General features: G+C 55.6%; 1 pseudogene; it reads right to left on the reverse strand.

Moving 5' to 3' along the window:
- Positions 1 to 87: 87 nt before the first annotated feature.
- LOC132085618 (zinc finger protein 501-like) lies at positions 88 to 16,872 on the reverse strand (annotated as a pseudogene).
- Positions 16,873 to 17,680: the final 808 nt, after the last annotated feature.

Consider the following 17,680-nt stretch of genomic DNA (forward strand, 5'->3'; position numbering starts at 1 on the left):
GAAAATAAAAGGAAAGGCCCAGGAATTGAGATAAGCACCAGGAGGGATTGCTCCCCAAACACTGTCACAAGCAAAACAGACTCACCCTGGGGAAAGGACCTCAATTTATTACCAACCAAATCAGAGCAGGATAATGCACCTTGTTCCTCCTGCTGCTGCTCTGGGACAGAGGCTGGGAGTCCTTCCCCTGTCCCAGCGTGGGTCCCCACAGGTCCTTCCAGCCAAGCTGTTCCAGCGTGGGCTCCTCTGCCCAGGGATCCACAGGGCCCTGCATGGAGGCTGCTCCAGCACGGGCTTCCCACGGGCTCACATCCTTCTTTCCGGGCATCCCCCCGTTCCAGCACAGGCTCCTCCAGGGGCTGCAGGCAGCTCCGGTACCTGGAGCAGCTCCTGCCCCTCCTTCTGCCCTGCCCTGGGAGTCTGCAGAGCTGTTCCTTTCACATGTTCCCACTCTGCTCTGCACCTGATTCCATCTGCACAAGAACTTTTTCCTTCTTGAATCCATTATCCCTGGGGTGTCGCTGCCATCTCCTATGGGCTTAGCGTTGGTGAGTTGTGGATCTGTACAGAAGCTGTGCTGGCTTTGCTGGACATGGGGAAATTCCTGACAGCTTCTCATAAAAGCTACCCCTGTAGCCCCCTCCTTCCAAAACCTGGCCACACATACCCAGTACACCTGGAACATGGATCAGCAGGCCTCGGCCCAGTGAGGGTCACTGTGAATCATCCAATGTTGGTCCTCTGATGTGTGATGAAGTTGGAGCAGCAGATGAAGACCTTCTCACAGTCAGGGCATTCTCAGGGTGTTGTGGGGAGTCCACAATGAGCCTCTGTGAACGACTGGCACTCCCAGAGCCCAGAGCAGGCTTGCTTAAACTGCTAACGAACAGTCTTTGTGTGGAGGTCCAAATCTGGTTTATTGCCGTGAAGAGGGTCCAAGGACAGACGGCTGAGGAGACGGTTTTATATGGGGGGGAAAAGAGGCAGATCCGAGGGTCAAGGGCCAATGGGAACTGAGTACAAGTGGCACAGAGGAGGGGCAGCAAACTGGGAACCAATGAGATAACCAGGGGCAGAGCACCACAGTAAACCGGGACCACAGGGAACAAGAGAGGGGAGAACATTCTAGGGGCAGTACCTACAAAGAAAAGAGGGCAGTTGAACTGGGTGATACCAATAAAGCCTGTTGCATTAACATGAGCCTGGAAATGCCTATGGGTGAGACCACTGTATTCCGAGGGAGTCTCTCTTGGACCCTCGTCACCTTTGCCCTTCCAGGGCAATGGGGGGCCCCTGGGCCTCCACAGCAGGGCTTCCCTTACAAGTGGGACTGTTGGTGTCGGGTCAAGCCAGAGCTGCTGGAGAAGCTCTTCCCACACTCAGGACACTCGTAGGGCTTCTCCCTGGTGTGGGTGCGCAGGTGCAGGGTGAGGTGGGAGTTGCGTTTGAAGCCCTTCCCGCAGTCGGGGCAGCGGAAGGGCCTCTCGTCTGTGTGAATGCGCTGATGCAGGAGGAGATGGGAGCTGGTCCGAAATCTCTTTGCACACTCAGGACACTCATACAGCCGTTGTCCACTGTGGATCTTCTGATGCTGGATCAGGTCAGACCTGGTGCTGAAGCTCTTCCCACACTCCCAACACTCAAAGGGCCGTACCCTGGAGTGCAGGCGCTGGTGGGTGAGGAGGTTGGAGCGGTCACTGAAGCTTTTCCCACATTCCCTGCAGTTGTAGGGCCGTTCCCCTGTGTGAATTACCCGATGGCGGATCAGACAGGAGCTCCGGCCAAAGCTCTTCCCACACTCCAAGCATTCATAGGGGCGTTCCCCTGTGTGGATCATCTGGTGCCGGAGGAGGTGGAAGCTCCGGCTGAAGCTCTTCCCACACTCCAAGCATTTGTGGGACTTCTTCCCCACGTCACGCTTCTTCACCAGCTCTGAGCTCTGGCCACCTTCCTGGCACAGGGGGTCTCTTTCCTCCTTGGAGCACCCTGGGCTGGGCTTGCAGCCCCTCCTTGTGCGGGATCTCTGGGGCTTCTCTTCCCCATTGGCTTCCTGTGCTGTGGAGGTGCTCAAAACAGCCTCTTCCGCAATGCTCTGCCAGGGGGATTTCTCCTCCTTGATCTCTACCTTCAGCTCGGTGCCTGGGGGAGGAAGGACAAGGAGAGGATGGGATTTGCCTCCGTGCCAGAGGGAAGGGGAAGGAGATCCCCCCATCCATCCCTGGCAGGATGGTGTTGGCAGTGAAGTTGTCCTGCAGCTGGGGGCCATGCTGGGCTGGGAGATGGAACAGAAATGAGGGTGAAACAGGAAGTGACTTCCTCCTCACCTGCCTGGCTGTCCTGGAGCATCTTCCTCTTCCTTGCAGCCTCCTCCTCCATTCAGCCAACCCTTAGGAATGATGAATCCTGGTTTTGGGGGAAAACAATGTGTGAGTGTGCTGGTGGTTCCTCCTGCCCAAGTCCATCTCTAGAAGTCACCAAGTGTCTTGTGTCCATGAAAACATCTGAAACACCATGATGCAGAAGAAAAACCCCCTCCAAATATTAAGATTCAGCACAGGAGTCCTCCAAGATTCCCCCGTCTCTGGTCTCTCCATTTCGGGGTCCTGGAGGTCTTCCCTCTCCTGGGTCCTGCTTAGGGTTGCTGGAAGTTTTAGCCGCCCTAGGGGTCCCTTCTCCTCCGAGTCTCTGTTTCGGCTGCTGGGGGTCCCAGGGCTCCCACTCTTCAGCCTCGCCCCACTCCCCGATGCCGGGGACGTCCCCCCTCCCAGTCACCCGATTCAGGGTCGACGGAATCCTGCCCTCCCCGTTAACTCTGTGCTTCCTCCTTTCTGCTCTCCCGGGGCTATTCCAAACACGCATCGCCCTCTCCGGTGTCCCACGGCAGGGACAGCCAGAACCGGCGTCCCCTGCCCCGGCCGGGCGATCTCCAGCTGGGTGCGAGACCCCGCATGCTGCCCTGGGCCCTGCCGATAGGCACGGCCGGGATCGCCCCGAACAAAACGGGGGCGCCCCAGATATGCGGGCCCGCTCCCCTCCCTCCCTCCCCGGACACCTGCAGGGCGCGGCGGGGCAGGCGCTCCGCGGGCCGGGAGGGCTGCGGGCACACGGCGCGGTGGGCACGCGAATTTCCTCCTCCTCTTCCTCTCCCGCTTTCTGCTGCTTGTTCTTCTTCTCCTCTGCAGATCAGACAGCTACAGCAGCTGACCTCCTGGCCCTGCTACATCAACTCGAGGCAAGAACAAAAATGTACACCCCCTCCTCCTCGTCGTCTTTCAGCTTCTCTTCCTTTTCCGGCTCCTCCTCCTCCTCTTCCTCTTCCTCTTCCCTTGCGCTGCCATCGGCTGCGGGGCGGGGTCGGGACACGGTAAGAAGGGAGAAGGTGGTACAGGAGGTGGGTCAGCCCGAGCCGAGATGGGGAGAGCTGGGATTCGGGGTACGATGGGGACGGAGCGGACAGGGAAGATGAAGGGAGGTGGCACAGCGGGAAGGGGTTCCCAAAGGGGGTCCCTTCACAGCTCCCTTCCGTAATCCTGAGGGGCTCCCTGCGGCTCTGGGGGAAGCGGATCCTCCCTGGGGGGCTCTGGGGGTTCCCCGCACCCAGCAGCCGGGAATGGGAAAGGGGGCTCCGGCACGGCCTCCTGAGCCCCCAGCCGGCTGTGGCGGGGCACACCATGACCCGTGTCCCTGCCCACAGAGCGGGGTGCCAGAGGATGGGACAGGCCAAGTGCCACTTCCAGAACGGCATTCCAGAGCGGAGCTGGGCAGGAGCAGCTCGGGCACTCCGAGCTGCACACACAGCTCTGCATCATCCCATGCTGATTCTTGTCTATGTCTCACCCAGCTCCGAGCTCTGGAAATTCTCTTCTTCCATCTGCATTCATCACCCACCAGCACTGGCACACGGGGAATAGACTTACGAGTGTGAGGAATGTGGGAAAAGGGTTCCGAGCATCTCAGATCTCATGAAACATCAGTGGACACACTTGGGAAAATCTCTCCCCAGCCCCCCCTCCTATCAGGCAACACTGTGATCTGAGAAACACTTGTTTAGGCCTTGGCCTTGACAAGCAGCCCCTGGGCTCAGCTCCTCTTGAGTTTATCACCAACATTGTCTGTTCCGGGGACTGGTGATGTCCAACGAGCTCCAACAGCCTTGGAAACCTTTTTTTTTTGCCTGAGTAACATCCCAAATGGGATAATATTTTAGTTCTCAACCTTTCCCAGAAAGTCACCAGCCTGAGCTTGGGCCAGGATGGACAATGTCTGTGAATAAAGCCCATCCCTTGGGCCCTATAAACAGCAGCCCTGAGTGAGTGAGTTACAGTACAAGCTGGCTTTATTGGGCAATTTCACCCAGTCACACCTGCACCCCAAGCTGCAGACATCTCACTGCTCAGAGAACTGAGAGGTGTTAAGATCAGACCAATGAGCGGTTTAGACTGGGCCATTTTCAAACCCCCTGTATGAAGCTGGGTTCAAACAATAAAGCTCTCTCTACTATTGCCACTTGCAGCTCTGGAGTGTGTCTCTGTCTCTGAGCACCGGCTCCACGTTGCCCCCTTGGAGCTCTGGGGCCTCTGTGAGCTGGGAACTCTCCTGTCTGCTGCCCCCGGGCACCCCCGAATGGTGCTGGGCTGAGCCCCTGCTCCTCCTCAAGGCTCTGCCCTGCTCCTGTGGGAAGATTCGGGCCTGTGGGGATGTTCCTGTTGTGGTGTAATAAATTCTGTGTGAAGTTAGTGATTAAGTTTCAGTTAAGTGCTGTTCAGTTAAGTGCTATTGGGCCTTTAAGCCTAAACTGTTGAAATCCAGGCTCAGTTCTGCACAGGTGTCAACTCTGACCCTTGTGACTCAACAGTGGGGTCTTCCATATTCCTTTTCATCCTTACCCTCTTCTGGTTTTTTCCCCTCACCCCTTCCTTCCCCAGAACCTCCTGAGCTACATGAATGGTTTTGGGTTTATTTCACTTTGGATTGATTGATTTTGGATTTTTGTTTCCTTTTTCTTGGTGTGCTTTAGCCAGGCAATCTTCTCCTCCTCTATCCCTCCTTCTCCATCCCTTCTCCTCCTGCCCCAGGCCCAGCACCCACTGCCGGCTCCCTCTTGCCCCCAAACCCACAGCATCCCACGGCAGGGGCAGGGATGGAGCTGGGGCAGGGATGGAGCTGGGGCAGCGCTGGGCTCTCGGCCGCTCAGCTGCACTGCCAGGGCAGTGTGGGGGCCCAGGCTGGATGCCCTCCATCTTCCCCCTCCTCAAATTCCCCTCCTGGGGGGCGCTGAAGGTGAGGGGGGTTCACCTGGGGTTCACGTGGGGACTGTTGGGCACTGTGGGTCTGCCTGGCAACTGGTGAGGCATCGGCCACACCCCTGCAGAACTGGGGGATACCCTGCAATCCCTTCAGGAACGGGGACCCCTGGGCCTCATCATTGCCAGCCTTCAGCTGTCTCATTTCAGACCCCATCCAACCCCTCCTAATCCCCATCCCACCCCTCCCAATTCACATGCCACTTCTCCCAAATCCCCTCCCACCCCTCCCAATCCCTATCCCATCTGCCCCAGTCCATATCCCACCCCTCTGGATTCACATCCCACCCCTTCGTTCCCCTCCAGGGTTTGGAGCGCTGTGGGATTGAATACTTTTGGGGTGGTATTGAGTCATTTTGAGCTGGGATCAAGCTATTTTTGGCTGGGATGGAGAAACTTTCAGTGGCATTGAGTGGTTTTGAGGTGATGGATAGAACCCCTCACCTTTTGGGGTGCAAAGTAATGGAGGAAACTCCTCCAAATTCCCTCAAAAATCCCAAATCCTCCTGAATATCCCCCAGACTAGAAATTCCCCCCCCCAGTCCCTGTAAAATGGTGGGGTTTTACACATCTCTGACAAGGTTCCTTATTTTTACCCAATTTTGGGTGTTTTTTAAAGGATAGATCACAAGAAAATCAAGGTCAAAATTAAAGAATTTACATGTCAGCATCGTTTGAGTATCCGTGGGTTTGGGTTGGGTCGGATTGGGTTGGGTTGGGTGGGTGAAAGAGCTTTTTTTGGAGGGGTTCCCACAAAATTGTCTCCAAAATCTTGGTCTCTGCCAGTGCTGGATTACCATGTGTGTGACCAGCTTGACTCACCAGGCTGATTCAAGTCCCAGCATGGTCACCGTAGATAACACAATGTGGGTTCTCTAATGGGTGAGCTTGGAGCAGTGCACAAAGCTCTCCCTGCAGGCAGGGCACTCACAGGGCTTCCCTTACCTGTGGGACTCTTGGTGTTGGGTCAAGGCAGAGCTGCAGCAGCTCCTCCCACCCTGGGGACACTCACAGAGCCTCCTGCTGGTGTGGATGTTCGGGTGGCAGATCAGGTTGGAGCAGTCACTAAAGCTCTTTCCACACTCCCTGCACATGTAGGGCTGTTCCCCAGTGTGGGTGCTCTGGTGGCAGTCCAGGCAGGTGCCTCACCTGAAGCTCTCCCTGCATTCCAAGCGTATGTAGGGCCGATCCCTAGCGTGGACACTGCTGGTAGATCAGATGGAAGAGGAGGCCGAATCTCTTTCTGCATTCTGAGTACGGGGGGTAGGGCCATTCCTCGTGTGGATCTTCTGTTGGCACATCAGGCTGAAGCTCTGGATAAAGCTCTTCCCACATTCCAAACACTTCCAGGGCTGTTCCCTGTGTGGATCTTCTGGGGGCAGCCCAGGCTGGAGCTCTGAGTGAAGCTCTTCCCACATTCCTCACACTCATAGGGCCACGTGCACCCAGTGGTGGATGAGGAGGTTGGAGCTATTGCTGAAGCTCTTCCCACATTCCAATAAGCCCTTGTAGGATTTGTCCCCATCGTGAAGCATCTGGTCAACCACCAGGTCAGCTGCCTTCCCAACACAGGGTGGGTCTTTCCTCCTCAGAGCACCACGGGCTGGGTTTGCAGGCCCTCCTTGTGGGGGATCTCCATGGCTTTTCCTCCCTGTTGGCCTCGTGTGCTGTGGAGCCACTAAAAATGGCCTTTTTCTTAAGGTACTGCCATGGGGATCTGTTCTCTCTGGTCTCCGTCCACAGCCCCGTGCCTGGGGGAGGAAGGAACAAGCAGTAGGAAGGAAAAGGACAAGGAGAGAGAAGAAGGAAGAAGGTGAGAAAGGAGATTTGCCTCCATGCCAGAGGGAAGGGGAAGGAGATCCCCCCAGTCCATCCCTGGCAGGATGGCGTTGGCAGTGAGGCTGTCCTGCAGCGGTGCTGGGCTGGGAGATGGAGCAGCAGAGAGGGGAAAGGGGCAGTGATTCCTCCTGCCCTGCCTGGCTGTCCTGGAGTATCTTCCCCACAGTCTTCCCGATCCAGCCAAGGCTTGGGAATGACAAATTCTGTTTTGGCTGAAAGAAATCAAGGTATGAGCTCGTTGGATTGGGGTTCTCCTACCCCAGTCCATCTCATGTATATCTGTATGGTCATCTTGTATATCTAAATGCCTCAGAAACATGAACACTCAGTGTCAAAAACCCTCACAGCAGTTCTCCCTTCCTAGTTGTCTCTTTCTGGGGCTCTGGAGGTGCCCCTTCACTGGGCTGCTGGGGCTCCCGTGGGTTCTGGGCTTCCCCTCTGCTTGGGTGCTGTTTAGAGATGTTTGAGGTGTCCCAGGGGTCCTTTCTTCCCTAACTCTCTTCTTAGGCATGTCTGGGGATCCCAGGGACCCCCGATAAGAGAAATGGGTCTTAATGTCTTCACAAAAGACTAGGTCTGAAATAACCAATCAGATTCTGAAAGAATCCATGCAGAGGCCCTCATGAACATCCAGCTGTATGACTTTGTTGCAGAACCCAGACAGTTTGAACTTCTGAGCTTTAGGGGAATCTGCAGTAGGTGTTTCGGGAAGGCTGTACCTCAGGGAACGGGGAAACAAAGACGGCAGTACGCGGCCAAAAGTTTAGGATAAAAGCAGGTTGCATCCTCCTTTTATGAGGAGAGTGCCCACAGGGGTGTGCCCGAGCGGACTCTCTCCCTTTGTTCGGATAAGGTTGCAGGGCTCCCCTGTCTCCTTTGTGAGCACTGGCTCTTCAGGGTGTGTGATTTTCCCTCACACCCGTCTCCGGGCTGCCCGCTCTGCTCTCCCCTCTCCGCCCCAGGCTGCCGGCGGTGCTGCCTCCTCCGTGCCCCATTTCAGGGTGCTGGGGTTCCCCCCTCGGCTCTCCCAAACCGCGGTGTCCCCCACGGCCGGCTCTGTGCGATCGCCGCACGGCTGCGGGACCCCGCACTCCCCCGGACACCCCAGAAAATCCCACCTGCAGGGGCTGCCCCGGACACCCCAGAAAATCCCACCTGCAGGGGATGCCGCGGACACCCCCAGAAAATCCCACCTGCAGGGGCTGCCCCGGGATGTTCAGGGCGAGCTCACCTGCAGAACACTGCGGGGAAGGAGACGATGCTCCCGGGGGCGGTACAGTGAGCGGGGGACCCCCGAGCTTCCTCCTCCTCCTCCGTTTTCATCCCCCCTCTTACTTCTTGCTCCTCCTGGTCTTGCTCCTGCTCCTCCTCTTCCTCCCCCGCTCTGCGCCACGGCCGCCCTAAGCTGACCCTAACCCCACGACAGCACCGGCTACGGAATGGGGTGACCCCCCCAACCCTCCAAACACCTCCACAGGGATTGACCGGGAGCCTGGGGACTCCCCTCCCCAGTGGGGATCCGCCTCCCTCCTGCGGAGCCCGGAGGAGCAGCTCCGAGGCGCAAGTGATGGAGGACAGCCGGGGATCCCCATAGGAACCTCTTTCCCGCTGCCCACCTCCCCTTATCCCCCATCTCCCACCCTTTCCTGACGTCCCTCCAAACTCCAGCTACCTCTCACCACGGTTTAGGGGTGACCGACCTCACATCTACCTCAGAATGGGGTTCCACGCCCCGTTATTCCAACGCTTCTCCCTCTTTTCCACCATTACCCCTTCCCACCCGCAGCCTCCCTCCCTCCTCCCCACAGCAGAACCTTCTGGAAGAGGCCATTTTGAGCAGCTTTTCCTCCAACAGGGAGGAAAACCCTGGAGATCCCACATGAGGAGGGGCTGCATGCAAACCCAGCCCAGGAGCTCTAAGGAGGAAAGACCCTGCCTGTGCTGGGAAGGTGCCAGAGCTTCGGCCAGAGCTCAGAGCTGTGGGTCCAGCAGCAGCTTCATGATAGAGAGAAGCCCTACAAGTGCTTGGAGTGTGGGAAGAGCTGCAGCTGGAGCTCCCACCTCATCCACCCATCCATGCTGCGAACGGCCCTGCACATGTGGGGAATGTGGGAAGAGCTTCAATGATGTCTCCATCTTGGCCTCCCACCAGCAGCTGCACACTGGGGAACGTCCCTACAATAATGGCTAATATGGGGAGACTCTCCTCCAGGCAAGCTCCTCACCCACCAGAGCCTGCTCGCGGTGGAATGGCCCTTCAAGTGCCCTGACTGCGGAAAGAGCTTTGTCCACAGTCCCACCTGGTCATCCACTGGCACTTCCACAGTGGGGAGAAGCCTTATGAGTGTCCTGAGTGTGGGAAGAGGTTTTGAGCAGCTCAATTCTCATCAGACATCAACAGACACACATGGAGGAGAGACCTTATGAGTATCCTGACTATGGCAAGAGGTTTTGGAATAGCTCACATCTCATCAGGCATCAGGAGGCACACACCAGGGAGAGGCCCTACAAGTGTCCTGAATGTAGGAAAAGATTCAGCCAGAGCTTTGCCTTGATGAGACACCAACAGACCCACCAGTAAGGGAAGCCCTACAAATCAAATGCCATGACTACAGGAAGAGCTTGAGTTGAAACTCTGAGCTCATCACCCACCAGCAGCTGCACACAGGGGAGAAACCATACAAGTGCTTGGAATGTGGGAAGAGCTTCAGCTGGAGTTCCAGCCTTATCACCCACCAACATCCGAGCACTTGGGAGCAGCCCTACAGCTGCGGGGAATGCAGGAAGGGCTTTAGCTGGAGCTCTTGCCTGATTTGCTACCAGAGGATCCACACAGGAGAACCACCCAGTGTGAGGAATGTGGGAAGAGTTTCACTGATGTCTCCAGCCTCATCACCCAGCAGTGCCTGCACACTGGGGAATGGCCCTACAAGTGTCAGGAATGTTGGGAAGGACGAAAGTTTGACAAGAAAGTCTCACAGATATATATGCTTGGCAGAAAGATTTTTAAATATAGAGTCAGATGAAGGGATAGAGATGGAAGCAAGTTTGGATATAAAAGAAAATTGCTGAGCCAGTCTTACTGGATAACCAAGAAGGCAAAGGGTGTGTTAGTTAGAAGGGGTTTTTATGGCTTCAAGCAAAGGATAAACCCACCTCAAACAAGAAGATGTTTTTACCAAGCAGAAAGATAGCACAGGCAAACAAGGCAGCAAAGTTGCAAGTAGAAAAAGGTCTCAGAATTTTCCACTGCAAGAAAACTGAAAAATAACTTCTAGCTTAAACTGTAATGTACTAACTTTTAGTGATTGGTGAACAGTAACATGAATATGGTAATTATAGTAGTTATGATAGGCTATGGGTAATAGTTAAGGTATAGATTGGTTCTACTGTATTAAGATGCTCAGCAAAGAAAAGTACAAAAGGCAATGTAACCAAAACCAAAGGGTCTCCAGGCCTGCCTGCAGCTTGGGCTGACAGCTGTAGGCACAGCTCTGTCACCCATGACCCTGGGCTGCTGTAACCTCTCGGATACAATAATCTGCATTTTGGAGACTGCCTGGAGTCCCACATCCCTCATTTAGGCTCTTACAGGAAGAGCCGTAGCATCCCCCACTACCTGATCTGCCACCAGAAGATCCATGCTGGGGAGCAGCCTTACAGGTGTCCCTAGTGTGGGAAGCGGTTTCAGAATGGCTCAGATCTCATCAGGGGATGCACACAGAGCAGAGGCCCTTCTGCTGTACCAGCTGTAGGAAGCGCTTCAACTATAGCTCCAATCTCATCAGCCACCAAGACACTCAGAGCTGGGTGAAACCCTGTGAGTGCTGGGAGTATGGCAGGAGCTTCTGCAGCTCTGCCTTGACCTCACACTGCGCCCATCAGCAAAGGAAGCCCTTGTGAGTGCCCCAGGGGGAGGAGGGGGGAAGAGCTTTGGTTATTGGTCCAACTTCTTCCCCCACTGGAGGACACGCACTGGATGGTCCACAGTGACCCACATTGTCCAGAGACCTGATGAGCCATGCATATGCAGAGCTGGGATGCATTCAAGAAGCAGCTGGTTTTTTGAGGCCTGTGATGAACAGGCATAATTTGAGGACTGGGATGTTCCCCAAGTGACCACCAGAGACCCTTAAATGACCCCCAACTCTAATGTAAATGAGTTCCAATAAGTGATTTAAATATGTAAAAGAATTTAAGGGGAATGTTTAGCATATATGTATGAGTTTGGGAAATGTATTAATATATATTAGTTATATCAATACAAACAAATGTGAGAGGTAGCTGAGTGTGTGTGATACGGGAGTCATACCTGCACACACCTAGCACTGAAATAAATCTGCTTTCTAATAGTGAAATTACAGAGTTAAAGACTTGAGTTGCTGTTTCCGTGACATTTTCTTGTTATCCAGCCCCACCCCGTGCACAATCCCCAGCTCCTAACAGGCGCTGGCACTCCCTGCCCCACACAGCTCTGGGAGCTCCAGTCCTTGAGGGGTATCCTTATTCCACAGAAGAATCTCCACATCCCTCTCCCCCTGCGAACTGGATACGTCAGGAGACTGCAGTTAAAATGTGGGATGGGGCTGTTACAGCCTGAAGGCCTGCACTGTCAGTCTCAGCAGCTTTGGATAACGTATCACTTGGTTGTTCCTTTGTCCCAGTATTTTAACAGATCTCCTGTATCTTATCTCACTGTCATTTAATGCAAAAAACAGCAGAAACCTTCTTCTTCATTTACTGCTGGCATGTTTGCAAACAGGGCATTGTTGGAGTTGTTTGACCCCATTCAGGCAGAACATCCGGGTACCGGACTCCCACGGGATGTCCCTGCCCACTGTCCCACCCCCAATTTTCCTCATTCTCCCATTCATTTCCCATCGTCCCTTCAATCTGCTGCTCCCCCTGCAGCTTAGCTTCAGGGTGTTCCCACCCCCCCACCCTGTCCCCACTTGGTTTGGGGCTGCCTCCTACCTCCACTAAACTTGGGGGTTTGATGTGCCCCTTTCACTGACTTCCGTGGATTCCACATCCCTCCCACTCCGTTTACGGGTCCCAGACCAAACTTTCCACCTCTTTCCCATCGCCCTCAGATCCCCAGCCCACCATACCCCGCTCTGGGTGTGGGGAGGTCCTACCCCACCCTTTTCCCGTCCTGTCCTCACTGCTTCCCATCCTCCCCCTCCCTGCTTCGCACCCTTCTGTTGCAGACATCTTTTATGAAAAATCCTTTCCTTAGGATTTTTCCTCCTGAGAAGCTGAGACGCCTCAGGAACAAAATGTTAACAATGGTTATCTGCTGCTGTGGAATTAACAGGTGGATCTGTGATTGGCCCATGTTACTTGTTTCTAATTGGTGGCCAATCACAGTCAGCTGGCTCGGACAGAGAGTCCAAGCCACAGGCCTTTGTTATCATTCTTTCTTTTTCTATTCTTAGCTAGCCTTCTGATGAAATCTTTTCTTCTATGATTTTAATATAGTTTCAATGTAATATATATCATAAAATAGTAAGTCAAGCCTTCTGAAACATGGAGTCAGATCCTCGTCTCTTCCCTCAACATAAGACCCCTGTGAACACCGTCACACCCTTCCACCCCCATCCCCTTTCCCCGAGCGCTCCGGGCCCACAGCCGGGGATGCTCCCAGTGCCACCAGTGTCCCCAGCAAGGCCCCAGCTGTCCCCAGTTAGGCCCCGGCTGTCCCCAGCAGGGCCCCGGCTGTCCCCAGCAGGGCTCTGGCTGTCCCCAGCTGTCCGATCCCCAGTGCCGGGTGGTGCCGCCAGCCTCAAGCGCAGCCGCCTGTGCAGTGGGGGGGGGGGGTCCCAAAACGGCCCCGGGCGCACCAGGCCCGGACCCACGCTGAGCACCGGCCATGCCCGGGCCCTGAGGGGACGGCGCGGACGGGCCCGGCCTGGGCGCCCCCACCTCCCCCCACCCCAAATTCCCCTGTCGGGGGGCGCTGGGGCCGAGGGGGCTGCGGGTGGGCAGCGCCGGGGCTGAGGGGGGCTGAGGGGGCTGCAGGCGGGCAGCGCTGGGGCTGAAGGAGCTAGGGCTGAGGGGGCTGCGGGCGGGCAGCGCTGGGGCTGAGGGGGCTGAGGGGGATGCGGGTGGGCAGCGCTGGGGCTGAGGGGGTTTGCAGGCGGGCAGCGCTGGGGCTGAGGGGGCTGCGGGCGGGCAGCGCTGGGGCTAAGGGGGGCTGAGGGGGATGCGGGTGGGCAGCGCTGGGGCTGCGGCGGTTTGCAGGCGGGCAGCGCTGGGGCTGAGGGGGCTGTGGGCGGGCAGCGCTGGGGCTAAGGGGGGCTGAGGGGGATGCGGGTGGGCAGCGCTGGGGCTGAGGGGGTTTGCAGGCGGGCAGCGCTGGGGCTGAGGGGGTTTGCATGCGGGCTGCGCTGGGGCTGAGGGGGTTTGCAGGCGGGCAGCGCTGGGGCCGAGCGGGGCCCCGCACGGGGGATCACCGTGGGCTGAGCGCTGCCGCAGGGCCGGGGCTGCAGCGAGGGGGACGCGCTCTGCTCCAGGGGGAGCCCTGCAATAAGGGGACCCCACAAGCTGGTTATAACCCCTCGGCCACTGGAGGAACCACGGGGTCACCCCAACCTCCCAAAATGAGGGCAAGGTGCCTCCACAAGCCATTTATAACCCTGAAAATCGGCAGAAAACAGCAAGATCCTCTCCAAAATAGGATCACCTCATCCTCCCATAATGAGGGGGCATCACCGCAGCCCCCAAGAATAGCGGGGAGTCACCTCAACACCTGAAAATAAGCAGTATATTCCCAAAAGCCGTTCATAATACTTCAAAACCAGCAAAATGCAACATGGTCCTCCCAAAATGGGCTCCCTGTTCCAAGTGGAGGAGCTGTGGAGCCCCTTTTCCAAGCGCCAGAGCCACGTCTCCCCCCTCTCCCACCACCCCCAGGATTCTGGGTACCCCAAAAACTCGCTCAGGAAGGGGGGTGCCCAAAAAAACCTCTCAGGAATGGGGAATATCTCAAAATCTCTTCAGGAATGGCAGATACCCCAAAACCTCCACAGATTTGGGGGATACCCTGAAACACCCTTGGGGACATGGTCCCCCCATCCTTAACACCCCCTATCTTTTGCTATCTTATTCCAGATCCCTTCCTAGCCCTCCCAAAATTCATTCCAGCCCCTAACCTGCATCCCACCAATCCCAATCCCAATCCTGCCCCTCCCAGATATGAAGATCCCCTTTCCAAGCCCTATTTCCTCCATCCCATCCCACTCCACCCCAAACCCCATTCCCACCCTCCCAATTCACATCCCACCTCTCCCAAGCCCCATCACACCCCTCCTGGAGGTATTGAGGGTGCTGTGGGATCACATGATTTTTGGGGTGGAATTGAGACATTTTGAGGTGGAATCATGCCCTTAAGGGGTGGGACTGAGCTATTTTAGGTTGGGATTTAGCCATTTTCAGCAGGACTGAGCAATTTTGATGTAACAGATTTGATCCCTCTTGGATTTGGACTGCAAAACAATGGAGAAAACTCTCCCACGTTTCTCCAAATATCGCCTAGAACCCCAAAATTTCAGTAAATGTTGGCAGTTTAGAAGTTTTATTCATTTTTTTTACCCCAGCCTTGGATGTTTTTAAGGGATAAACATGAATCAAAAGAAAATCAAGGCCAAAATAAAAAGATTTACATGTCAGCATCATGTGAGTGTCCATGGAGTTGGCTTGGGTGGGTGGAAGAGCCTTTTAAGAGGGGTCTCTACCCCATTGTGTTCAAAATTTTGTTTTTTGCCCCAGTCCATCGCCATTTGGCTGTGCAAGACACCCATGGGCCAGAGAGAATTAGAATTGTGGAATTATTTAGGTTGGAAATGACCCTAAAGATCATCCAGTGTTGCTTGATACCAGAGGAAGAAATTATTGGATGGAGCAGATAAGATTTTTTGGGGTCTAAAGTCAACAAATCCACTCTTCCCAATGAATTTCCACCATCAGTCTGTGTCCCAGTGGATGTTCTTACCCCTCTGCTCATCCAGGTGCCTAAGGGGAACCCGAAGGATGTGGAGACCACAAGCCAGATGCCTTCCCATGTGGATCACCAGGAACATGGGTCACCCCATGCTCTGCCCAGCACGGATCCTCCAATGCTCTTCCCGCAGCTGGAGCGCTCGTAGGGCTTCTCTTACCAGTGGGTCCGCTGGTGTGAGGCCAAAGCAGAGCTCTGGGTGAAGCCCTTCCCACATTCCCCACACGTGTAGGGCCGTTCCCCAGTGTGGACGCGCCAGTGCTTGACCAGGTCAGAGCTACGGATGAAACCCTTCCTGCAGTCCGAGCAGCGGAAGGGCCTCTCCCCTGCGTGCATCCGCTGATGCAGGAGGAGATCGGAGCTGCTCTGAAACCTCTTCCCACACTCGTGGCACTCGTGGGGCCGCTCCCCAGTGTGGACGCGTTGGTGGATGACGAGGCTGAAGCTGCGGTTGAAGCTCTTCCCACACTCCAAGCAGTTATAGGGCCGTTCCCCGGTGTGCAGCCGGCGGTGGCTGATGAGGTGGGAGCTCTGGATAAAGCCCTTCCCACACTCCAAGCAAACGTGTGGCCGCTCCCCAGTGTGGAAGCGCTGGTGGTATGTGAGGCTGGACCTCTTGCTGAAGTTCTTTCCACATTCCAAGCACTTGTAGGGGCGCTCCCCTGTGTGAAGGCGCTGGTGGACCACCAGGTCAGAGCTCTGGCTGAAGCTCTTCCCACACTCCCCACATGTGTAGGGCCGTTCCCCAGTGTGGATCCTCTGGTGCCGGATCAGGTGGGAGCTCCAGCTGAAGCTCTTCCCACACTCCAAGCACTTGTAGGGCTTCTCCCTGTCAGGAAGCTGCTCATGGATCACCAGCTCTGAGCTCTGGCTGAAGCTCTGGCTGCCTTCCCGGCTCAGGGTGGGTCTTTCCTCCTCAGAGCTCCCTGGGCTGGGTTTGAAGCTGCACCTCGTGGGGGATCTCCGGGGCTTTTCCTCCTTGCTGACTTCCTGTGCTGTGGAGTTGCTTAAAGCAGCCGCTTCCACGAGGCTCCGACATGGGGATTTGTCTTCCCTGGCCTCTGTGTGCAGGTCATTCCCTGGGGGAGGAGGGAAGAAGGAGAGGAAGGAAGAAGGAATGAGTGAGGCAAAGGAACAAGGAGAGAAGGGATCAAGGAGAGACAGGAAGGAAGAAAGAGCAGAACAGGGAGAGGAAGGAAGTGAGGAAGGCAGAAGAAGGAAGGAGGGGAGGAATGAAAAAGGAGGAGGAAGGAGAAGAGGGAACAAAAAAGGGGAAGAAGGAGAAAGGAGAGGAAGAAATGAGGAAAAGGAAGTAAGAGGAAGCAGCACAAAGAAAAAGGAGGAAGGAAAGACAGAAAAGAGAAGGAACAAGGAAAAGAAGAAAGAAGAAGGAACAAGGAGAGGAAGGAAAAAACAGAAGAAAAGGGAGGGGGGAAAAAGGAGAAGGGAGAAGGAAGACGGAGAGGAAGGAGATCTGCCTCTGTGCCAGAGGGAAGGGGAAGGACATCCCCCCAAATTCATACCCAGCAGGACAGCTGGGGTTGTCCTGCAGCCAAGGGCAATGCTGGGCTGGGAGACGAGGCAAAAGAGAGAGGGAAAGGGGCAATGATTTCCTCCTCACCTGCCTGGGGGTCCCAGAGCATCTTCCTCTTCCTCGCAGTCTCCTCCTCCATCTGGCCAAAGTTAGGGAATGATAAGTCCTGGTTTTGGCAGAAAAAACAAGATGTGAGTGTGCTGGATTGGAGATTCCTCCTGCCCAAGTCCATCTCTAGAAGTCACTGGGCATCTTGTCTCTAAAAAAGTCCCTAAAAGACTAAGACACAGGCCTCCAAACACCAAGATTCAGCTGAAACCCACTCTAAAATAGAAAATTCAGCCCAAAAAACTACAAACAGCCAAGATTTAGCCCAAAACCCAATAAAAACAAAAAGATCTACTCCCCAAAAACTTCAAAATGTCAAGATTCTGCCACAGAAAAATCTCCCAGGAGATTTTTCTGGTCTCTCTGGTCTCTCCACTTTGGTGTCGCAATGGTCCCCGTTCTCCAGGCTGCTGGGGTTCCTCCATGTATTGGGGATCCTTATTCTAGGATGCCAAGGGTCCCGAGAATCCCAGAGGCCTCCCCACTTTGAGGCTCTGGTGCTCGCTCTTCTCTGGGCTGCTGGGGGTCCCGTGTGTCGTGTCCCCCTCTCCGCCGTGGTCTCCCTGCTTAGGGACACCAAGGATTTTGGAAGCCCTGTGCGTGTTTTCTCCTCTCACTATCTGCTTCAAGATGCTGGGCGTTCCTGAATTTCCCCCACCCTGGGTTTCCCACTTTGGCGTTCCTTGGGGAGCCGTCTCCAACCTATCCCCCCTCTCCGGGTCCGCCGTTTCTGGCTCCCGAGGGTTTTCCCTCTCCACGCTTCTCCCTCTCCGTGCCCGACCCCTCTCCAGGCGGCCGGGGATCCCGCAGCTCCAGTGCGGCCTCTCTCCGGGGCTCCTCCCCACACCTCGGCTCTTTGGAAGGGCCCCCAGAACCGGAGTGCCATCCCCGCCAGCA

Source organism: Ammospiza nelsoni, chromosome 31, assembly GCF_027579445.1.
Source record: "Ammospiza nelsoni isolate bAmmNel1 chromosome 31, bAmmNel1.pri, whole genome shotgun sequence".
In the NCBI taxonomy this organism is placed as follows: Eukaryota; Metazoa; Chordata; class Aves; order Passeriformes; family Passerellidae; genus Ammospiza; species Ammospiza nelsoni.